General features: G+C 39.1%; 1 long non-coding RNA gene across 2 annotated transcripts; it reads right to left on the bottom strand.

Annotated features, from left to right (window-relative positions):
- Nucleotides 1–15,954: 15,954 nt before the first annotated feature.
- LOC133148454 (uncharacterized) lies at nt 15,955–19,981 on the bottom strand. Of its 2 annotated transcripts, none has more exons than XR_009712601.1 (4): nt 19,780–19,981; nt 19,279–19,422; nt 16,767–18,166; nt 15,955–16,275 (listed from the first exon to the last, which is right to left on the bottom strand). It is a non-coding gene; the product is annotated as an uncharacterized LOC133148454 (long non-coding RNA). The 2 variants fall into 2 exon arrangements; XR_009712602.1 differs by lacking the exon at nt 15,955–16,275 and having other exon boundaries at nt 16,316–17,163; nt 17,405–18,166.
- Nucleotides 19,982–25,393: the final 5,412 nt, after the last annotated feature.

The following is a 25,393-nucleotide window of genomic DNA, read 5'->3' as shown; positions in this document are numbered from 1 at the left end:
AATCAATCAATCAATCAATCAATCAATCAATCAATCAATCTCTCACTCACTCACAAGTTTTAACTAGTTTGTAATAGTATTGCTAGCAGTTTAAACTCTAATGGAATATGTGAATGTCCATCTCAGTTTTATCAAAATCTAATCCTACTTTACCTTTGTATAAGGCACTGGTGTCAAACTCAAGGCCCGGGGACCAGATGCAGCCAGGCACATCATTTTATGTGGCCCGCAAAGGCAAATTGTGCTTCAAATTCATGTGTCATTACTCGAATTGCAAATTGTCTTCACTTTTACCGTTTTTTTTTCGTGTATAATGCGCCCCCATGTATAATGCGAACCCTAAAAATGGCATGTTGATGCTGGAAAAAAGCCTGTACCATGTATAATACGCACCCAATTTAAAAAAAAAATTATATATTTTTTTAAGTCCCAATGATCGTCACACACGCAGGGAGGCAATGGGTCCCATTTTTATAGTCTTTGGTATGGTCTTAACTAGGCTGGATGTAATTTATTTTGTTGGCGTTGATTTCTCCGACTGCCCGTAAAGGCACCACCGCAATCAGTGCGGACGTGAAAAAGGCGGCTCTGTATGGGGGAGACGTTGAAGAGGAATAAAAACACCCTTGGAAACCAAAGCTTGCCCCTCGTCGTGACTCGGAGTCGCAACAAATGTTTCGGATTTGTGTAGGGTACATTGTGACAGCAAACGAGCAGGTGATCGAGCAAGCGTCTGATACGAGAGCATTGCGGTCGTATGGAGCGTGTTTGAAGTGAACAGCAGAGACGAAAGGAACAAGGCAAAGTGTTGTGAAATAAAATATTACCTGTAATACGCATTTTGTTATGTGTTGATTGAAACTGCTAATTAAACTGTGAATTGAAACTAATAGGAAGAAAACAACTCTCGCTCTTTATATAGCTGACGTGTCTTGCGCATCCGTTCTGCGCATCTGTAATGGCGGCCTCCGTATGATATCCGGTTTGCGATGGAGATTAAAAACCAAACAATATTTGACAACTAGAATTTTGCAATTTCTGGAGAAATTGCGTGTGAAGGCGAAATGTATGAATAACTTTTTCGGGGAATGCTGCCGAACGATGTTGAAACGTGTTGAATTACTTGAGAAATGTAGAATATTTGGAGAATTTGTGGTGAATTTCAAAATTGAAAGTTTGGAATATTTGGTAAGTGGGAAGTTGTGGAATAGGTAGGCAAAAGATGAACAGTTGAAAGTTGGAATGGGTTGAATCGGTTGAAAAAAGTAGAAATTAGAGTAGAAAAACGAAATTTTGGAGAATTTGGTTGAATTTCAAATTTGGAATTTTTGGTAAGTGGGAAGTTGTGGAATAGGTAGGCAAAAGATGTACAGTTGAAAGTTGGAACGGGTTGAATCAGTTAAAAAATGTAGAAGTTAGAGCAAATGTTGAATCCCCATAGAGAATGAATGGGAAAATAAAAAAAGGCAATTGCGCCAAATCTTTTAGAAATTTTGAACAAAACGAAAAAAAACGGCCTCAGGAGGTTCACTTTTGGGGTAAAAATGTTGAAACGGGTTAAATCGGACAAAAAACGAAGACGTTAGCGCAAATGTAGCTATTTGGGGCACTTAGTGTTGAAATAAGGTCACTTCCGGCTTGATTCGGGTCATTTCCGGTCTAATTTGGGTCACTTCCGGTTTATTTGGGTCACTTCCGGTTTAAAACAGGTCACTTCCGGTTTAAAACAGGTCACTTCCGGTTTAGCTGAGGTCACTTCCGGTTTATTTGGGGTCATTTCCGGTCTAAAAAGGTCACTTCCGGTTCATTTGGGGTCACTTCCGGTTTGATTTGGGGTCACTTCCGGTTTACCAGAGGTCACTACCGGTCTATTTGGGGTCACTTCCGGTTTGATTTGGGTCACTTCCGGTTTAATTTGGGTCACTTCCGGTTCGTCTGAGGTCACTTCCGGTTTATTAGGGGTCATTTCCGGTCTAAAAAGGTCACTTCCGGTACATTTGGGGTCACTTCCGGTTTGATTTGGGGTCACTTCCGGTTTACCTGAGGTCACTTCCGGTCTATTTGGGGTCACTTTCGGTTTGATTTGGGCCACTTCCGGTTCATTCTGGGTTCATTAGTGGCACTTCAGGGTCATCCAAGATGGCCGCCACACTGGAATTGGGGGTCAAGGGTTGAATTGTGTAAGCATAGTGGAAGTGGGGGTGAATGGGAGTGAATGTGGTAAGCATAAGATGACTAAGGGAATAAATGTGGAATGGGTTGAATCGGTCGAAAAATGTAGAAATTAGAGTGGAAAAACGAAATTTTGGAGAATTTGGTTGAATTTCAAATGTGAAAGTTCGGAATTTTTGGTAAGTGGGAAGTTGTGGAATAGGTAGGCAAAAGATGAACAGTTGAAAGTTGGAATGGGTTGAATCGGTTGAAAAATGTAGAAATTAGAGTGGAAAAACTAAATTTTGGAGAATTTTGGTTGAATTTCAAATTTGAAAATTTGGAATTTTTGGTAAGTGTGAAGTTGTGGATTAGGTAGGCAAAAGATGAACAGTTGAAAGTTGGAATGGGTTGAATCGGTTGAAAAATGTAGAAATTAGAGTAGAAAAACGGAATTTGAGAGAATTTTGGTTGAATTTCAAATTTGGAATTTTTGGTAAGTGGGAAGTTGTGGAATAGGGAGGCAAAAGATGAACAGTTGAAAGTTGGAATGGGTTGAATCGGTTGAAAAATGTAGAAGTTAGAGGTGAAAAACGAAATTTTGTGAAATGTCGAATGTGCCATTAAGAATGGATGGGGAAAAAATTGTCGGAATTTTGGGAATTTTGCGGAATCGGAAAATTTTCGGAACGAGAAAAATGGAAGCGCTCATCGCGTGAATATTTGGAATACGTGGAAAGTGGAATGGAGTGAATCGGATGAATTATGCGGAAGATGAAACTGGACAAAAAAGTGTGGAGAATAAAAGAGAATAACTAGAATTTTGCAATTTCTGGAGAAATTGCGTGTGAAGGCGAAATGTATGAATAACTTTTTCGGGGAATGCTGCCGAACGATGTTGAAACGTGTTGAATTACTTGAGAAATGTAGAATATTTGGAGAATTTGTGGTGAATTTCAAAATTGAAAGTTTGGAATATTTGGTAAGTGGGAAATTGTGGAATAGGTAGGCAAAAGATGAACAGTTGAAAGTTGGAATGGGTTGAATCGGTAGAAAAATGTAGAAGTTAGAGTAGAAAAACGAAATTTTGGAGAATTTGGTTGAATTTTAAATTTGGAATTGTTGGTAAGTGGGAAGTTGTGGAATAGGTAGGCAAAAGATGAACAGTTGAAAGTTGGAACGGGTTGAATCAGTTAAAAAATGTAGAAGTTAGAGCAAATGTTGAATCCCCATAGAGAATGAATGGGAAAATAAAAAAAAGCAATTGCGCCAAAATCTTTCTAGATTTGGAACAAAACCAAAAAAAACGGCCTCAGGAGGTTCACTTTTGGGGTAAAAATGTTGAAACGGGTTAAATCGGACAAAAAACGAAGACGTTAGCGCAAATGTAGCAATTTGGGGCACTTAGTGTTGAAATAAGGTCACTTCCGGCTTGATTCGGGTCATTTCCGGTCTAATTTGGGTCACTTCCGGTTTATTTGGGTCACTTCCGGTTTATTTGGGTCACTTCCGGTTTAAAACAGGTCACTTCCGGTTTAGCTGAGGTCACTTCCGGTTTATTTGGGGTCATTTCCGGTTTAAAAAGGTCACTTCCGGTTCATTTGGGGTCACTTCCGGTTTGATTTGGGGTCACTTCCGGTTTACCAGAGGTCACTTCCGGTCTATTTGGGGTCACTTCCGGTCTATTTGGGGGCACTTCCGGTTTATTTGGGTCACTTCCGGTTTAATTTGGGTCACTTCCGGTTCGTCTGAGGTCACTTCCGGTTTATTAGGGGTCATTTCCGGTCTAATAAGGTCACTTCTGGTACATTTGGGGTCACTTCCGGTTTGATTTGGGGTCACTTCCGGTTTACCTGAGGTCACTTCCGGTCTATTTGGGGTCACTTTCGGTTTGATTTGGGGCACTTCCGGTTCATTCTGGGTTCATTGGTGGCACTTCAGGGTCATCCAAGATGGCCGCCACACTGGAATTGGGGGTCAAGGGTTGAATTGTGTAAGCATAGTGGAAGTGGGGGTGAATGGGAGTGAATGTGGTAAGCATATGATGAATAAAGGGAATAAATGTGGAATGGGTTGAATCGGTCGAAAAATGTAGAAATTAGAGTGGAAAAACGAAATTTTGGAGAATTTGGTTGAATTTCAAACGTGAAAGTTCGGAATTTTTGGTAAGTGGGAAGTTGTGGAATAGGTAGGCAAAAGATGAACAGTTGAAAGTTGGAATGGGTTGAATCGGTTGAAAAATGTAGAAATTACAGTGGAAAAACTGAATTTTGGAGAATTTTGGTTGAATTTCAAATTTGAAAATTTGGAATTTTTGGTAAGTGGGAAGTTGTGGAATAGGTAGGCAAAAGATGAACAGTTGAAAGTTGGAATGGGTTGAATCGGTTGAAAAATGTAGAAATTAGAGTAGAAAAACGGAATTTGAGAGAATTTTGGTTGAATTTCAAATTTGAAAATTTGGAATTTTTGGTAAGTGGGAAGTTGTGGAATAGGTAGGCAAAAGATGAACAGTTGAAAGTTGGAATGGGTTGAATCGGTTGAAAAATGTAGAAGTTAGAGGTGAAAAACGAAATTTTGTGAAATGTCGAATGTGCCATTAAGAATGGATGGGGAAAAATTTGTCGGAATTCTGGGAATTTTGCGGAATCGGAAAATTTTCGGAACGAGAAAAATGGAAGCGCTCATCGCGTGAATATTTGGAATACGTGGAAAGTGGAATGGAGTGAATCGGATGAATTATGTGGAAGATGAAAGTGGACAAAAAAGTGTGGAGAATAAAAGAGAATAATAATAATAACTAGAATTTTGCAATTTCTGGAGAAATTGCGTGTGAAGGCGAAATGTATGAATAACTTTTTCAGGGAATGCTGCCGAACGATGTTGAAACGTGCTGAATTACTTGAGAAATGTAGAATATTTGGAGAATTTGTGGTGAATTTCAAAATTGAAAGTTTGGAATATTTGGTAAGTGGGAAGTTGTGGAATAGGTAGGCAAAAGATGAACAGCTGAAAGTTGGAATGGGTTGAATCGGTTGAAAAATGTAGAAATTAGAGTAGAAAAACGAAATTTTGGAGAATTTGGTTGAATTTCAAATTTGGAATTTTTGGTAAGTGGGAAGATGTGGAATAGGTAGGCAAAAGATGAACAGTTGAAAGTTGGAACGGGTTGAATCAGTCAAAAAATGTAGAAGTTAGAGCAAATGTTGAATCCCCAGAGAGAATGAATGGGAAAACAAAAAAAAGCAATTGCGCCAAAATCTTTCTAAATTTGGAACAAAACAAAAAAAACGCCCTCAGGAGGTTCACTTTTGGGGTAAAAATGTTGAAACGGGTTAAAGCAGACAAAAAACTAAAAAGTTAGCGCAAATGTAGCTATTTGGCCCACTCAGTGTTGAAATAAGGTCACTTCCGGTTTGATTCGGGTCACTTCCGGTCTAGTTTGGGTCAATTCCGGTTTATTTGGGTCACTTCCGGTTTAAAACAGGTCACTTCCGGTTTAGCTGAGGTCACTTCCGGTTTATTTGGGGTCAATTCCGGTCTCAAAAGGTCACTTCCGGTTCATTTGAGGTCACTTCCGGTTTGCTTTGGGGTCACTTCCGGTTTACCAGAGGTCACTTCCGGTCTATTTGGGGTCACTTCCGGTCTAATTGGGGTCACTTCCGGTTTATTTGGGTCACTTCCGGTTTAATTTGGGTCACTTCCGGTTCGTCTGAGGTCACTTCCGGTTTATTAGGGGTCATTTCCGGTCTAATAAGGTCACTTCTGGTACATTTGGGGTCACTTCCGGTTTGATTTGGGGTCACTTCCGGTTTACCTGAGGTCACTTCCGGTCTATTTGGGGTCACTTTCGGTTTGATTTGGGGCACTTCCGGTTCATTCTGGGTTCATTGGTGGCACTTCAGGGTCATCCAAGATGGCCGCCACACTGGAATTGGGGGTCAAGGGTTGAATTGTGTAAGCATAGTGGAAGTGGGGGTGAATGGGAGTGAATGTGGTAAGCATATGATGAATAAAGGGAATAAATGTGGAATGGGTTGAATCGGTCGAAAAATGTAGAAATTAGAGTGGAAAAACGAAATTTTGGAGAATTTGGTTGAATTTCAAACGTGAAAGTTCGGAATTTTTGGTAAGTGGGAAGTTGTGGAATAGGTAGGCAAAAGATGAACAGTTGAAAGTTGGAATGGGTTGAATCGGTTGAAAGATGTAGAAATTACAGTGGAAAAACTGAATTTTGGAGAATTTTGGTTGAATTTCAAATTTGAAAATTTGGAATTTTTGGTAAGTGGGAAGTTGTGGAATAGGTAGGCAAAAGATGAACAGTTGAAAGTTGGAATGGGTTGAATCGGTTGAAAAATGTAGAAATTAGAGTAGAAAAACGGAATTTGAGAGAATTTTGGTTGAATTTCAAATTTGAAAATTTGGAATTTTTGGTAAGTGGGAAGTTGTGGAATAGGTAGGCAAAAGATGAACAGTTGAAAGTTGGAATGGGTTGAATCGGTTGAAAAATGTAGAAGTTAGAGGTGAAAAACGAAATTTTGTGAAATGTCGAATGTGCCATTAAGAATGGATGGGGAAAAATTTGTCGGAATTCTGGGAATTTTGCGGAATCGGAAAATTTTCGGAACGAGAAAAATGGAAGCGCTCATCGCGTGAATATTTGGAATACGTGGAAAGTGGAATGGAGTGAATCGGATGAATTATGTGGAAGATGAAAGTGGACAAAAAAGTGTGGAGAATAAAAGAGAATAATAACTAGAATTTTGCAATTTCTGGAGAAATTGCGTGTGAAGGCGAAATGTATGAATAACTTCTTCGGGGAATGCTGCCGAACGATGTTGAAACGTGTTGAATTACTTGAGAAATGTAGACTATTTGGAGAATTTGTGGCGAATTTCAAAATAAAAGATGTGAAGTTTTTGGTAAGCGGGAAGTTGTGGAATAGGTAGGCAAAAGATGAACAGTTGAAAGTTGGAATGGGTTGAATCGGTTGGAAAATGTAGAAATTAGAGTAGAAAAACGAAATTTTGGAGAATTTGGTTGAATTTCGAATTTCGAATTTTTGGTAAGTGGGAAGTTGTGGAATAGGTAGGCAAAAGATTTACAGTTGAAAGTTGGAACGGGTTGAATCAGTTAAAAAATGTAGAAGTTAGAGCAAATGTTGAATCCCCATAGAGAATAAATGGGAAAATAAAAAAAAGCAATTGCGCCAAAATCGTTCTAAGTTTGGAACAAAACAAAAAAAACGGCCTCAGGAGATTCACTTTTGGGGTAAAAATGTTGAAAGGGGTTAAATCAGACAAAAAACGAAAAAGTTAGCGCAAATGTAGCTATTTGGGCCACTCAGTGTTGAAATAAGGTCACTTCCGGTTTGATTCGGGTCACTTCCGGTCTAGTTTGGGTCACTTCCGGTTTATTTGGGTCACTTCCGGTTTAAAACAGGTCACTTCCGGTTTAGCTGAGGTCACTTCCGGTTTATTTGGGGTCATTTCCGGTCTAAAAAGGTCACTTCCGGTTCATTTGGGGTCACTTCCGGTTTGATTTGGGGTCACTTCCGGTTTACCAGAGGTCACTTCCGGTCTATAAGGGGTCACTTCCGGTTTGATTGGGTCACTTCCGGTTTATTTGGGTCACTTCCGGTTTAATTTGGGTCACTTCCGGTTCGTCTGAGGTCACTTCCGGTTTATTAGGGGTCATTTCCGGTCTAAAAAGGTCACTTCCGGTACATTTGGGGTCACTTCCGGTTTGATTTGGGGTCACTTCCGGTTTACCTGAGGTCACTTCCGGTCTATTTGGGGTCACTTTCGGTTTGATTTGGGGCACTTCCGGTTCATTTTGGGTTCATTGGGGGCACTTGAGGGTCATCCAAGATGGCCGCCACACTGGAATTGGGGGTCAAGGGTTGAATGTGTAAGCGTAGTGGAAGTGGGGGTGAATGGGAGTGAATGTGGGAAGCATAAGGTGAATAAATTTGGAATGGGTTGAATCGGTCGAAAAATGTAGAAATGAGAGTAGAAAAACTGAATTTTTGAGAATTTGGTTGAATTTCAAATTTGAAAATGTGGAATTTTTGGTAAGTGGGAAGTTGTGGAATAGGTAGGCAAAAGATGAACAGTTGAAAGTTGGAATGGGTTGAATCGGTTGAAAAATGTAGAAATGAGAAGGGAAAAAGGAATTGGGTGTGAATTTCAAAATAAAAGATGTGAAGTATTTGGGAAGTTGTGGAATAGGTAGAAAAATGATGAACAGTTGAAAGTTGGAATGGGTTGAATCGGTTGAAAAATGTAGAAATTAGAGTACAAAAACGGAATTTGAGAGAATTTTGGTTGAATTTCAAAATAAAATATGTGAAGTTTTTGGTAAGTGGGAAGTTGTGGAATAGGTAGAAAAATGATGAACAGTTGAAAGTTGGAATGGGTTGAATCGGTTGAAAAATGTAGAAATGAGAAGGGAAAAGGAAATTGGGTGTGAATTTCAAAATAAAAGATGTGAAGTTTTTGGTAAGTGGGAAGTTGTGGAATAGGTAGAAAAATGATGAACAGTTGAAAGTTGGAATGGGTTGAATCGGTTGAAAAATGTAGAAATGAGAAGGGAAAAGGAATTGGGTGTGAATTTCAAAATAAAAGATGTGAAGCTTTTGGTAAGTGGGAAGTTGTGGAATCGGTAGAAAAATGATGAACAGTTGAAAGTTGGAATGGGTTGAATCGGTTGAAAAATGTAGAAATTAGAGTAGAAAAACGAAATTTTAGAGAATTTTGGTTGAATTTCAAAATAAAAGATGTGAAGTTTTTGGTAAGTGGGACGTTGTGGAATAGGTAGGCAAAAGATGAACAGTTGAAAGTTGGAACGAGTTGAATCGGTTGAAAAATGTAGAAGTTAGAGGTGAAAAACGAAATTTTGTGAAAATTTGTCGGAATTTTTAACGTGAAAACGAGAAATTTTCGAATTTGGGAATTTTGGGAATGTCGAGAATCCTTCCGAATGTGATTAGAATGTGCTGAATGATGTGAATTTCAAATTGGAACGACGTAAATGTGAAATGTCGAATGTGCCATTAAGAATGAATGGGGAAAAATTTGTCGGAATTTTGGGAATTTTGCGGAATCGGAAAATTTTCGGAACGAGAAAAATATAAGCGCTCATGTCGTGAATATTTGGAATACGTGAAAAGTGGAATGGAGTGAATCGGATGAATTATGTGGAAGATGAAACGTGTCAAAAAAGTGTGGAGAATAAAATAGAAGAATAATAATAATAACTAGAATTTTGCAATTTCTGGAGAAATTGCGTGTGAAGGCGAAATGTATGAATAACTTTTTCGGGGAATGCTGCCGAACGATGTTGAAACGTGTTGAATTACTTGAGAAATGTAGAATATTTGGAGAATTTGTGGTGAATTTCAAAATTGAAAGTTTGGAATATTTGGTAAGTGGGAAGTTGTGGAATAGGTAGGCAGAAGATGAACAGCTGAAAGTTGGAATGGGTTGAATCGGTTGAAAAATGTAGAAATTAGAGTAGAAAAACGAAATTTTGGAGAATTTGGTTGAATTTCGAATTTGGAATTTTTGGTAAGTGGGAAGTTGTGGAATAGGCAGGCAAAAGATGTACAGTTGAAAGTTGGAACGGGTTGAATCAGTTGAAAAATATAGAAGTTAGAGCAAATGTTGAATCCCCATAGAGAATGAATGGGAAAATAAAAAAAGCAATTGCGCCAAAATCTTTCTAAATTTGGAAAAAAAACAAAAAACGGCCTCAAGAGGTTCACTTTTGGGGTAAAAATGTTGAAACGGGTTAAATCGGACAAAAAACGAAAAAGTTAGCAATTGTAGCTATTTGGGGCACTTAGTGTTGAAATAAGGTCACTTCCGGTTTGATTCGGGTCATTTCCGGTCTAATTTGGGTCACTTCCGGTTTATTTGGGTCACTTCCGGTTTAAAACAGGTCACTTCCGGTTTAGCTGAGGTCACTTCTGGTTTATTTGGGGTCACTTCCGGTCTAAAAAGGTCACTTCCGGTTCATTTGTGGTCACTTCCGGTTTGATTTGGGGTCACTTCCGGTTTACCAGAGGTCACTTCCGGTCTATTTGGGGTCACTTCCGGTCTATTTGGGGTCACTTCCGGTTTATTTGGGTCACTTCCGGTTTAATTTGGGTCACTTCCGGTTCGTCTGAGGTCACTTCCGGTTTATTAGGGGTCATTTCCGGTCTAAAAAGGTCACTTCCGGTACATTTGGGGTCACTTCCGGTTTGATTCGGGGTCACTTCCGGTTTACCTGAGGTCACTTCCGGTCTATTTGGGGTCACTTTCGGTTTGATTTGGGGCACTTCCGGTTCATTCTGGGTTCATTGGTGGCACTTCAGGGTCATCCAAGATGGCCGCCACACTGGAATTGGGGGTCAAGGGTTGAATTGTGTAAGCATAGTGGAAGTGGGGGTGAATGGGAGTGAATGTGGTAAGCATAAGATGAATAAAGGGAATAAATGTGGAATGGGTTGAATCGGTCGAAAAATGTAGAAATTAGAGTGGAAAAACGAAATTTTGGAGAATTTGGTTGAATTTCAAATGTGAAAGTTCGGAATTTTTGGTAAGTGGGAAGTTGTGGAATAGGTAGGCAAAAGATGAACAGTTGAAAGTTGGAATGGGTTGAATCGGTTGAAAAATGTAGAAATTAGAGTGGAAAAACTGAATTTTGGAGAATTTTGGTTGAATTTCAAATTTGAAAATTTGGAATTTTTGGTAAGTGGGAAGTTGTGGAATAGGTAGGCAAAAGATGAACAGTTGAAAGTTGGAATGGGTTGAATCGGTTGAAAAATGTAGAAATTAGAGTAGAAAAACAGAATTTGAGAGAATTTTGGTTGAATTTCAAATTTGAAAATTTGGAATTTTTGGTAAGTGGGAAGTTGTGGAATAGGTAGGCAAAAGATGAACAGTTGAAAGTTGGAATGGGTTGAATCGGTTGAAAAATGTAGAAGTTAGAGGTGAAAAACGAAATTTTGTGAAATGTGGAATGTGCCATTAAGAATGGATGGGGAAAAATTTGTCGGAATTTTGGGAATTTTGCGGAATCGGAAAATTTTCGGAATGAGAAAAATACAAGCGCTCATGTCGTGAATATTTGGAATACGTGAAAAGTGGAATGGAGTGAATCGGATGAATTTTGTGGAAGAAGAAGCGGGACAAAAAAGTGGCGGGAATAAAATAGAATAATAATAATAATAAAGTAAATGGAGTAGAATAACATATGTGTGAAGGCCTTCGCCTTCACACAATAATAACTAGAATTTTGCAATTTCTGGAGAAATTGCGTGTGAAGGCGAAATGTATGAATAACTTTTTCAGGGAATGCTGCCGAACGATGTTGAAACGTGCTGAATTACTTGAGAAATGTAGAATATTTGGAGAATTTGTGGTGAATTTCAAAATTGAAAGTTTGGAATATTTGGTAAGTGGGAAGTTGTGGAATAGGTAGGCAAAAGATGAACAGCTGAAAGTTGGAATGGGTTGAATCGGTTGAAAAATGTAGAAATTAGAGTAGAAAAACGAAATTTTGGAGAATTTGGTTGAATTTCAAATTTGGAATTTTTGGTAAGTGGGAAGATGTGGAATAGGTAGGCAAAAGATGAACAGTTGAAAGTTGGAACGGGTTGAATCAGTCAAAAAATGTAGAAGTTAGAGCAAATGTTGAATCCCCAGAGAGAATGAATGGGAAAACAAAAAAAAGCAATTGCGCCAAAATCTTTCTAAATTTGGAACAAAACAAAAAAAACGCCCTCAGGAGGTTCACTTTTGGGGTAAAAATGTTGAAACGGGTTAAAGCAGACAAAAAACTAAAAAGTTAGCGCAAATGTAGCTATTTGGCCCACTCAGTGTTGAAATAAGGTCACTTCCGGTTTGATTCGGGTCACTTCCGGTCTAGTTTGGGTCAATTCCGGTTTATTTGGGTCACTTCCGGTTTAAAACAGGTCACTTCCGGTTTAGCTGAGGTCACTTCCGGTTTATTTGGGGTCAATTCCGGTCTCAAAAGGTCACTTCCGGTTCATTTGAGGTCACTTCCGGTTTGCTTTGGGGTCACTTCCGGTTTACCAGAGGTCACTTCCGGTCTATTTGGGGTCACTTCCGGTCTAATTGGGGTCACTTCCGGTTTATTTGGGTCACTTCCGGTTTAATTTGGGTCACTTCCGGTTCGTCTGAGGTCACTTCCGGTTTATTAGGGGTCATTTCCGGTCTAAAAAGGTCACTTCCGGTACATTTGGGGTCACTTCCGGTTTGATTTGGGGTCACTTCCGGTTTACCTGAGGTCACTTCCGGTCTATTTGGGGTCACTTCCGGTCTATTTGGGGTCACTTCCGGTTTATTTGGTTCACTTCCGGTTTAATTTGGGTCACTTCCGGTTCGTCTGAGGTCACTTCCGGTTTATCAGGGGTCATTTCCGGTCTAAAAGGGTCACTTCCGGTACATTTGGGGTCACTTCCGGTTTGATTTGGGGTCACTTCCGGTTTACCTGAGGTCACTTCCGGTCTATTTGGGGTCAGTTTCGGTTTGATTTGGGGCACTTCCGGTTCATTTTGGGTTCATTGGGGGCACTTGAGGGTCAATCCAAGATGGCCGCCACACTGGAATTGGGGGTCAAGGGTTGAATGTGTAAGCGTAGTGGAAGTGGGGGTGAATGGGAGTGAATGTGGGAAGCATAAGGTCAATGCATTTGGAATGGGTTGAATCGGTCGAAAAATGTAGAAATTAGAGTAGAAAAACGAAGTTTTAGAGAATTTTGGTTGAATTTCAAATTTGAGAATTTGGAATTTTTGGTAAGTGGGAAGTTGTGGAATAGGTAGGCAAAAGATGAACAGTTGAAAGTTGGAATGGGTTGAATCTATTGAAAAATGTAGAAATTAGAGTGGAATAACGGAATTAGAGAGAATTTTGGTTGAATTTCAAATTTGAAAATTTGGAATTTTTAGTAAATGGGAAGTTGTGGAATAGGTAGGCAAAAGATGAACAGTTGAAAGTTGGAATGGGTTGAATCGGTTGAAAAATGTAGAAGTTAGAGGTGAAAAACGAAATTTCGTGAAATGTCGAATGTGCCATTAAGAATGGATGGGGAAAAATTTGTCGGAATTTTGGGAATTTTGCGGAATCGGAAAATTTTCGGAATGAGAAAAATACAAGCGCTCATGTCGTGAATATTTGGAATACGTGAAAAGTGGAATGGAGTGAATCGGATGAAAAATGTGGAAGAAGAAGCGGGACAAAAAAGTGGCGGGAATAAAATAGAATAATAATAATAACTAGAATTTTGCAATTTCTGGAGAAATTGCGTGTGAAGGCGAAATGTATGAATAACTTTTTCGGGGAATGCTGCCGAACGATGTTGAAACGTGTTGAATTACTTGAGAAATGTAGAATATTTGGAGAATTTGTGGTGAATTTCAAAATTGAAAGTTTGGAATATTTGGTAAGTGGGAAGTTGTGGAATAGGTAGGCAAAAGATGAACAGTTGAAAGTTGGAATGGGTTGAATCGGTTGAAAAATGTAGAAGTTAGAGTAGAAAAACGAAATTTTGGAGAATTTGGTTGAATTTTAAATTTGGAATTGTTGGTAAGTGGGAAGTTGTGGAATAGGTAGGCAAAAGATGAACAGTTGAAAGTTGGAACGGGTTGAATCAGTTAAAAAATGTAGAAGTTAGAGCAAATGTTGAATCCCCATAGAGAATGAATGGGAAAATAAAAAAAAGCAATTGCGCCAAAATCTTTCTAAATTTGGAACAAAACCCAAAGAAACGGCCTCAGGAGGTTCACTTTTGGGGTAAAAATGTTGAAACGGGTTAAATCGGATAAAAAACGAAGACGTTAGCGCAAATGTAGCTATTTGGGGCACTTAGTGTTGAAATAAGGTCACTTCCGGCTTGATTCGGGTCATTTCCGGTCTAATTTGGGTCACTTCCGGTTTATTTGGGTCACTTCCGGTTTAAAACAGGTCACTTCCGGTTTAGCTGAGGTCACTTCCGGTTTATTTGGGGTCATTTCCGGTCTAAAAAGGTCACTTCCGGTTTATTTTTGGTCACTTCCGGTTTGATTTGGGGTCACTTCCGGTTTACCAGAGATCACTTCCGGTCTATTTGGGGTCACTTCCGGTCTATTTGGGGTCACTTCCGGTCTATTTGGGGTCACTTCCGGTTTATTTGGGTCACTTCCGGTTTAATTTGGGTCACTTCCGGTTCGTCTGAGGTCACTTCCGGTTTATTAGGGGTCATTTCCGGTCTAAAAAGGTCACTTCCGGTACATTTGGGGTCACTTCCGGTTTGATTTGGGGTCACTTCCGGTTTACCTGAGGTCACTTCCGGTCTATTTGGGGTCACTTTCGGTTTGATTTGGGGCACTTCCGGTTCATTTTGGGTTCATTGGGGGCACTTGAGGGTCATCCAAGATGGCCACCACACTGGAATTGGGGGTCAAGGGTTGAATGTGTAAGCGTAGTGGAAGTGGGGGTGAATGGGAGTGAATGTGGGAAGCATAAGGTGAATAAATTTGGAATGGGTTGAATCGGTCGAAAAATGTAGAAATGAGAGTTGAAAAACTGAATTTTTGAGAATTTGGTTGAATTTCAAATTTGAAAATGTGGAATTTTTGGTAAGTGGGAAGTTGTGGAATAGGTAGGCAAAAGATGAACAGTTGAAAATTGGAATGGGTTGAATCGGTTGAAAAATGTAGAAATGAGAAGGGAAAAAGGAATTGGGTGTAAATTTCAAAATAAAAGATGTGAAGTATTTGGGAAGTTGTGGAATAGGTAGAAAAATGATGAACAGTTGAAAGTTGGAATGGGTTGAATCGGTTGAAAAATGTAGAAATTAGAGTACAAAAACGGAATTTGAGAGAATTTTGGTTGAATTTCAAAATAAAATATGTGAAGTTTTTGGTAAGTGGGAAGTTGTGGAATAGGTAGAAAAATGATGAACAGTTGAAAGTTGGAATGGGTTGAATCGGTTGAAAAATGTAGAAATGAGAAGGGAAAAGGAAATTGGGTGTGAATTTCAAAATAAAAGATGTGAAGTTTTTGGTAAGTGGGAAGTTGTGGAATAGGTAGAAAAATGATGAACAGTTGAAAGTTGGAATGGGTTGAATCGGTTGAAAAATGTAGAAATGAGAAGGGAAAAGGAATTGGGTGTGAATTTCAAAATAAAAGATGTGAAGCTTTTGGTAAGTGGGAAGTTGTGGAATCGGTAGAAAAATGATGAACAGTTGAAAGTTGGAATGGGTTGAATCGGTTGAAAAATGTAGAAATTAGAGTAGAAAAACGAAATTTTAGAGAATTTTGGTTGAATTTCAAAATAAAAGATGTGAAGTTTTTGGTAAGTGGGACGTTGTGGAATAGGTAGGCAAAAGATGAACAGTTGAAAGTTGGAACGAGTTGAATCGGTTGAAAAATGTAGAAGTTAGAGGTGAAAAACGAAATTTTGTGAAAATTTGTCGGAATTTTTAACGTGAAAACGAGAAATTTTCGAATTTGGGAATTTTGGGAATGTCGAGAATCCTTCCGAATGTGATTAGAATGTGCTGAATGATGTGAATTTCAAATTGGAACGACGTAAATGTGAAATGTCGAATGTGCCATTAAGAATGAATGGGGAAAAATTTGTCGGAATTTTGGGAATTTTGCGGAATCGGAAAATTTTCGGAACGAGAAAAATATAAGCGCTCATGTCGTGAATATTTGGAATACGTGAAAAGTGGAATGGAGTGAATCGGATGAATTATGTGGAAGATGAAACGTGTCAAAAAAGTGTGGAGAATAAAATAGAAGAATAATAATAACTAGAATTTTGCAATTTCTGGAGAAATTGCGTGTGAAGGCGAAATGTATGAATAACTTTTTCGGGGAATGCTGCCGAGCGATGTTGAAACGTGTTGAATTACTTGAGAGATGTAGAATATTTGGAGAATTTGTGGTGAATTTCAAAATTGAAAGTTTGGAATATTTGGTAAGTGGGAAGTTGTGGAATAGGTGGGCAAAAGATGAACAGTTGAAAGTTGGAATGGGTTGAATCGGTTGAAAAATGTAGAAACCTTTGTGGAAAATAAGGATGCTGAGGACAAAAATACTGCTGCTTTGACGTTGGGGATGTCTGGATAATCTGCAGTAAAATCGGAAACACCAAAAATAAATCCTCTATCCACATTAAAAATAAAACAACAGTTTATTTAAAAGTTGACAGAATTACATTGCATGTCCAATGAAAAAATATGCACATCTCTTAAAACTCATTACAAATGTAAGGCTGTGTGTGCAATTGTTACAGACAGAAATGATGAAGACAGCTCATCCGCTGTGCAACATTTATTTTTAGCGTCCTCTACTGGCGAAAATACATATTGCACTTGGGCGCATGGGTTTCTTCCATAGAAAAAAAAAAACTTCCTATAAACCAAAAGTTCTTTGGTTTCTTCACTTAATGTTGATCTTTTATTTATCAATGTATGCAAACAAATGGTTTTTATGTATTATCTATCCATTTACCTGGTCGTTTATTACACCCAAAAGCTAATATAGCTTTTTCTATACGATAGACATCCATTGTACATTCTCATATTAACCTTGAGAGGGTTTAAAAAAATATTTACGTACCATCTTTGTCGTTGCCTAATGGATCTGTCCAGGTTCCCCCTTGCTTAGTTGTGCGTTTTTTCGTTCGTGTCCACCGTGTTGCTTAAGGTGAGTCAGTTCCACATGGACTATGGAAAATGTGAGTCGGCAGACAGTGCATATTTTCCTCACACTTTTTGACAAATCTATTTTCTGCTTCACTGTCCACTCGGCAAGTTGGAAACTTGTGTGCTTCTTTTTAGTAATACTTACTCTCTTGCGGTCGCAGTAACTGCCTGGAACGCGTCCATGCTGCTGAGTTAACTTCTGCAATCTACTTTGTGGTGCCACCGCACATGAGATGATCGCATTCCGTATTGTTTTCTATGTTCTTTGGACAGCAGGCCAAAGAACGCTACCGTAAATTCTATCTATCAATCTAGAATGGGAAAACATGCGACATCTGAGAAACATTTTCGAAATAAACCATAGTATTCCAGAATACTAAGATAAAGACAGCAGAAGTTACAAATATCCCGAAATAAGGCATGGGTAAAATACCAATACTATAGATTAAAATAGATTAAAATCATATACTATACATTAATACCATTAACTACACATTGAAACAATATATTTGCGACTGTATTTGCTATAAACAAAATAATAAACTGGGTCACCTAATTCGGCGGATGACGTTGCCTCTCTCTCTCTCTCTCTCTCTCTCACGTGTAACGTCAGTGTTCCAACTTGGTGTCGTGGAGCCACGCCAGCATCTCTGGTTGCAAGTCGAAGAGGCCGGCCTCTGAGGGTGGTCTCTATAGGGGGCAGATGTTGATGAAGTGGTGAAATATATTATCATAATTTAATAAAAATGAATAAAATAAACAATTATTATTTTGTGCCTTTAACTTTAAACTTTAATAGTAGAACATTTTAAACAGAACAAACAACACAAAATACAAATAACAGAACAAAAAAAAAAATACCACAAAAACCCCTCTAGGGCAGTGCTTCTCAAATAGTGGGGCGCGCCCCCCTTGCTATTCCTGGGGGGGCGCGCGTGACCCTGGGGAACAGGCTTTTTTTTTGGCAGTACTAGAATAAAGTGTAATTGCGGGTTTACTACAGCAGGGGGCAGTGGCGCTCTCATTGTTACTTCTGTCACGTTTGCGAATGTGCAACATTTTACAACTTACAAGACAAGTTAGGATAGTCACGGTGGGGAGGGGGGGGCGCGAATAGATTTCTTCTTGCTAGGGGGGGGCGTAACAGAAAATAATTGAGAAGCACTGCTCTAGGGGAAGATTAGGGCCATCTGGGAATTTTTGGTTCCACTCCTCTAATGGAACCATTCTGGTGGCATTGGTGGCGTCCACAAGCTCCACCTGTTCACCTTTGATTTTAAAGGCCACAAAGCGAAAGGGCTCTTCTTCCAGTTCCTGCGCAAAGAAATTTCATGACAATTTATTATGTTTGAAACACCACGAGAAAACATGATGGATGGATGGATGGATGGATGGATGGGGTTGGGTAGGTAGGTAGGTAGGTAAGTAGTAGGGGTGTAACGATACATCGATACACATCGATTAATCGATATAATGCTCTACAATTTATTGGCATCGATGCTAAAGGTAAACATCGATTTATATCGCCGTGTTTGACCTCGGACATTAGACGCGACTTTATTTTGAAATCCAGTTCATTGTTGCTTGCTTCCTCTCTCAGGGAGCAGTGCGCCCGGCGTTGTTGTGTTGTGAGCAGAGCACGTGCGTGAAAGGGGAGGCGACAACTAGTACGCGGCTCCTGGGCTGGTGCTATGGCTAGTGTCCAAAGAGACGAGGAAATTTGCTCCCCTTTAGGCTTCAAGTCATTCGTTTGGAAGCACTATGGATTCCAAAGAAAAGATGGCTCAACGGACAAGACACGTGCAGTTTGTAAATCCTGCCATGCGGTGATCAAATATTCAGGGAGCACAAATCTCGCCGCACATTTAAAGAAAAAACACGACATCAAAGTTCAGTGTTAAAATAAGCACTTTGTATACTACAATACTCTTGTAATTTGCTAAATAAAGAGTTTGCAGTACCTTGTTGATTTTGCGTATGAATTGTTATAAATCAGGATATTGTTCTATATTTTTTATTAAAAAAAAAATATTCGATCGTAGAGCACTATATCGCGATATATCGTGAATGAATCGCAGCAGGCTTTAAGATATCGGCAAATATCGTATCGTAGTTCTTTATATCGATATTATATCGTATCGTGAAAAAACCCGCGATTTACACCCCTAGTAAGTAGGTATGTAGCTTGGTTAGATATAGATATATAAACAGACAGACAGACAGACAGACAGACAGCCAGCTGTATCTGAGACAATATCCTACAAAGTTGGTGATCCAGATTTTGAGAAAACTCCTAAAGCATGAATCTGACTTCAACCTTAATGATGGTGAGCCACTGATAGCAGTGCATCCCAAGTAAATAACAGTATTGATTCAATTGAGAACACCTTTGTTTATACACATAAAAAACTGCTTGCTTTAGGTACCTTTATTACAGTATTTTCTGTGGAGTGGAGCTCTACGCCACTAGAAGATGATGTTGTCATGTGTGTCATGGACAGCCGCTGTCCAAGTTTGACATGGAAAAAGTTGGTTTCGCACCATGTGAGGACCTTAATTTCTCTTTGATCCTGTAATGAAAATGACAAATTAGTACTAGTTGTTGAAATGTAGATCTAGGCTAAGGCAACATGATGCCCTAAGAGACCTTACTCAGGTGAAATGAGAGTGTGACAGATATCTTTACTGAGAGACACACACACACACTCTCTCTCTCTCTCTCTCTCTCTCTCGCGACACAATCAACAGATTAGCATTAGCAATACGCTATCGCAATACAACAACAAAAATCTGCTATAAAACTGCTCCTCAACCAATTGTTTCTTTGCAATTGTATTTGCAATACCGTAATTATTCTAATAATTATCGCCCATATTCTAATAACCGCCCTGTGTGTGTTAGCGATAGCATAAATAAAACATTGATACCTCTAATTATCGCCCATGCTGCTAAAATATTCCCCCCAAAATTTACGTTTTCCTCCGCGACCACATGCCGACGTCATTGCGCAAGTTTAAATATGACTGATTTGACAGCGCGTTGAACGTCCCTTTTAAATTGTTTTTCTCCATAAACTATGATACAATTATACTCGTCACTCCGCAACAATATCCTCACACACTTACGTTCTCGGGGCATGGGCTCGAACAAGACGATCGCGTTAATATGACGTGTGCAACACGTGATGTGCGACGGTAGCGTGTCGCATCGATGGAGCGTCAATTGACGCACCCCGCTGTTAGAGGTAGCTCAAAACAGCCGCTGTCCTCGTGTTAAGAACACCAGTGAGATACTACATAAAGAAAATATACATATTATCGCCCATTTCAGTGCCCCTTGGCGATCGGACAATAATGGGTGATAATTAGAATAAATACGGTAATTTAATAAAACGGGTGACCTAAATCCACAAAGATTGGTTTTGTTGTAGTTTATGTGGTTATCAAGCCAGACCATGAAAATATGTAAGTTGTATTTTGGTGTAGGAATTGTCAATAATAATTTATCATAATTTTAAAAAATAGTTAGAAAAATATAGGGAGAAAAAAACGTAAAGCATCTATTGAATTGATACAACTAATACATTTGATATAATGACTCAACACACAATTTATACATGGACAACTAAATATAACTAAGTGGTGAAATATATTTTCATAATTTAGATTAAATTAATTCATCCATCCATTTTCTGAACCGCTTAGTAGGCATTGGGCAGTAGGCGGGGGACACCCTGAACCAGTTACCAGCCGATCACAGGGCACACGGAGACAAACAACTATTCGCGTTCGCACCTAGGGACAATTTGGTGTCTTCGATCGGCCTACCAAGCATGTTTTTGGGATGTAGGAGGAAACCGGAGTGCCCGGAGAAAACCCACGCGGGCCCGGGGTGACATGCAAAGTCCACACAGGGAGGGCCGGAGGTGGAATCGAACCCACACCATCCTGACTGTGAGGCGGATGTGCTACCCAGTGCGCCACCAAGCCGCCCTGAATTAATTTAGTTTAATAAAACAAATAAACAATGACTATTGTGTGCATTTAACTTTAAACTTTAATAATACAACATTTTAAACAAAACAACAAACAATAGAACAAAAAAAAAAATTACCACAAAAAACCCTCTGGGGTAAGAATAGGGCCTTCGGGGAATCTTTCCTTCCACGTTATCAGCGGAACCTTTTTGATGGCATTGGTAGCGTCGACGAGCTCCACGTGTTCGCCTTTTATTTTGTAGGCCATCACGTGAAACACCTCTTCTGCCAGTTCCTGCGTAAAGAAAATTCATGTCAATTTATTGTGTTTAAAACACCACGAGATGGATGGATGGATGGATGGATGGATGGATGGATGGATGGATGGATGGATGGATGGATAGATAGATAGATAGATAGATAGATAGATAGATAGATAGATAGATAGATAGATAGATAGATAGATAGATAGATAGATAGATAGATAGATAGATAGATAGATAGATAGATAGATAGATAGATAGATAGATAGATAGATAGATAGATAGATAGATAGATAGATAGATAGATAGATAGATAGATAGATAGATAGATAGATAGATGGAAAACCTAAAACAATTTGATTAATTTCATGACCATAATCACAACCACAATGATTTTATACAGTCAAGGAAGCAAGTGAAATTGTATGTCTTCATGATAGAGCTGTATCTGAGACAAAATTTTATAAGGTTGGTGATCCAGAGTTTGAGAACACTCCTAAAGCGTGAATCTGACTTCAACCTTAGTGATGATGAGCCACCGATAGCAGGGCATCCCAAGTAAAAAACAGTATTGATTCAATTTGGAATACTTTTGTTTATACACATGGGAAAAAACTGCTTGCTTTAGGTACCTTTATCTCAGTATTTTCCGTGGAGTGGAGCTCCAGGCCACCGGAACATGAGGTTTTCAGGTGGGATAGAGACACCCGCTGTCCAACTGCCAGATTAAAAATGTTGGTCTCTCGCCACCTGACCAACTTTATTTGCATTTGATCCTATAATGAAAATATCAAATTAGTACTAGCTGTAGAAATGTAGATCTAGGCCACAATTACTAAGGCAATAAAGCTAGAGAAATACTCAAGAAACTGGTGTCAAATTTCTGTCCTACAAAACCAGTGTCTTGCAGGTTTAGACGTCTCCCTCCTCTAATATACATGATCGTCAGCAAACTCTCACGGGTGATATTAGAGTGAGCCTTCAAAAGCTTGGAAGGGATCAGGCCTTGATGCCCTAAGGCACCTTACTCAGGTGAAATGTGAGTGTGTGTGATGTATCTATATTTAGATACGCACATGCACACATACGCACATACATGCATGCACACGCATGCACACGCACACACACACACACACAGATAGTGTGACAGAGAGAGAGAGAACAATCAGTTTACTTTTTTTAAATAAATGATGCCTAAGGGGACCATCGACCCACGCGACATCACCATCCTCATGGGGCGGATCTAAAAAATAAAAACAGATTAAACATCACTACTTCATGAAAGGGAGGGAGCGGAAAGAGAGAGATTGATCTTACAGCAGAGACAATGCCGTCTGTCGTGAAAAGGACACCCTCCTCATGGCGGATGTCCTTCAACTCTCTGGCAATGCTTGGAGGGTACAGCAGAGCTGTGCCCCTCACCTCCCAATCTGGTGTCACCTCTATCGCCCCAGCCACATAAATAGCAGTGTTGTGCCGGGAGAGGAGGACCCCTTTTTCTTTTCCCCGGCCAAAATTAATAAATCGAAACGTGCCTCCAACGGAGACATCGGTGGCTAAATTTTGAAAAAGAATAAATTTGCACAAATGGTGCCCATCACAGAGGGCCACCACTGTATTACAGTAGGAGGCCCCAGCCGCCACCGTGCCATCCTCTTTCAGGGCCCATCGTGAATATTTTGTGGTGGTTTTTAGGGCCACCACTTTGGCCGTGACCGCTGCTGGCAGTTGGTGGAGCGTCCACAGGTTTTCCATTCTGAAAAAAAAAAGAAAATAATAACTGATCATCAGAGACATAATTACTACAGCACTTATATATGGTTTAATTAGTCTACATGATGACAGAAATTGGTTATAAAATAGCAGCCCTACCCTTTTAGAAGGACTATGGTTAATGTCCCAAATGGCTATTGTTTAATGGTTTTTTTGTTGGTTTTATCTATCTATCTATCTATCTATCTATCTATCTATCTATCTATCTATCTATCTATCTATCTATCTATCATTTATTTATTTATTTATTTATTTATTTATTTATTTATTTATTTATTTATTTATTTATTTATTTATTTATTTATTTATTTATTTATTTATTTATTTATTTATTATTTCCAATGAACTACTTCCAGTTTTGTGTATTTTGGAAGATGTTAAGAGTTGACTCCTTTGATCTACAATTTCATCCCCTACATAATTTTGGAAACTCATATGTTGACACTTGATTTTGTATTTGTTATAGTGAAATAAACATCTGCATACTACTGCCAGAAACGGTGCTGAGAGTTGACTGATCTAGCCGCGAACTCGCATGATTGACAGCGCCACGTTTTTTTTTTCTGGCCGCGCACGAGTTCCCAGGCTTTTTTCCCAAATGCGGCATGGATCAAAAGAGGTGTCCATCCAGCCTTGTTAAGGCGGAATCACAATGTTATAACACGGATAAAACAATATTGCCCATTTATAATTGTACAAATACGTTTATACAATATGACTCGGATTATTTGCTCATTTCGTTTTAGAGATACGCACTACTGAATGATATTTAGTAAAGACAAGATGTACATTCACTGTCTGTCTCAAAAACTAAACCATTTGAAGAAATATATTGTTCAAGAGATGCTTACTAATGGATCAATTTTTTTGAGGACATAGGTAAAATATATATTATAATATACATTTTTAAGGTCATAGGACTAATTTAATAGTTTTACACTTGCCGTCGTGCGCGAGGTTTATTTCGGTTTTTTTCTTGAATATCAGCTCTTCTTCAACCAAATCGGTACAATTGTTATTAAACATTAAGAAACGGACCTGAAGACCTCTTACTCAAATTCGCGTGTACAGGCCTTTTAAGAAACATTTTAAAAAGCCTGTCTGAACACGCGGAAAAGTGAGGATGTTACTTAATTTTCACCCAGTTTAAAGTAGTAAATACTAATTTACAGAGTAACACAATGGTCTACAGTACAACACTAGACTACAAAGTGTTTATAAATGTTTTGGGAAAATCAAATTTCGGACTGGGTTGAGCGAGCTACTTACCTCTTTCGACGTCTGGGAAAGTCTGATGCGAACTTGTGTGCGCCCCAATATCTTTGCGGGTAGTGGGAAATTTAAGTGCAGCTAGGCTAAACAGAAATGCAACATTTGGATATGCAACATTTGGATATGCAATCGATAAAAAGAGTGTCAGACACACATATCCCTGTAAATTCGTCTGAAATGTGACTAAACGATTGAGTGAACATGTTTCAGCACTTTAAGATTTTGTTCATGATATACTACGATCACAGTCCTTGTGAATTCAGATTTCTATGAACGTAGCACAACCCCGCCCCCATTCAACATTAATAAGATATTAATTACACACGGAAGAAAGAAAAATAATAACTGCTAAACACATCATGTGAATTGTGATTATACAATTGAGAGCTGTCAGTCATGGTCAAAACATATTTTCGACCATGATCGCGGTTCTAGAATAGAATAGAATACAATAGATCTTTATTTGTCATTGTCACCTGTACAACGAAATTTAAAAAGTGCCAACCGATCCGCGCATGAGATAAAAAAAAAAAAAATAGAATAAATAGAATAATTAAAAAAAAGTGTTTAGGAGCAGATTGTTCTCTCCGCACCACTCCGATAGCCGGACCACTTCGTCCTTGTAGGCAGACTCATCCCCCTTTGAGATGAGTCCCACCACGGTTGTGTCATCCGCAAATTTCACAATGATGTTGCTACGGTGGGCGGGGGTGCATGCATGTGTGTAGAGCGTGTAAAGCAGTGGGCTCAGTACGCAGCCCTGTGGGGAGCCGGTACCGAGACTGAGAGGTGTGGATGTATGACGGCCCACTCTCACCGTCTGGCTGCGACCCGTCAGGAACGTCATTCTCTGCAGCCAATTGTCGTTCACCAAATATAAATTGGCAATTACTAAATGGTGAAATACATGGGCATATGAACATAATGAATTGGTATTCTTAAACGAATAGATGTCTGATTTGTGTATTTTGTAAGATGCTGAATGTTGACTCTTATCTAGCAGCGCAAATCTGCGTGTACGCGACTTTTCTAAAATTTAGAAAATGTATGTACACGCAAATGTCTAGTAAATGAAATGTGAGGATATTGGAATACTTAATAATTTTCACAAAGTTTAAAGTGGCGAGTAATAATTTCCACAATAACACCGAACCGCAATAGTTTACAGAGCACCGGCTCTGATTGGCTACCATAACGCTGCCTTAGCCAACCGCTCACATAATTGGGCGCTGGCTTAGACAACCGCTCACGTAATTG

This window comes from Syngnathus typhle, unplaced genomic scaffold (genome assembly GCF_033458585.1).
Source record: "Syngnathus typhle isolate RoL2023-S1 ecotype Sweden unplaced genomic scaffold, RoL_Styp_1.0 HiC_scaffold_94, whole genome shotgun sequence".
NCBI lineage: Eukaryota > Metazoa > Chordata > Actinopteri > Syngnathiformes > Syngnathidae > Syngnathus > Syngnathus typhle.
This window is presented reverse-complemented; position numbering and strand designations above follow the sequence as displayed.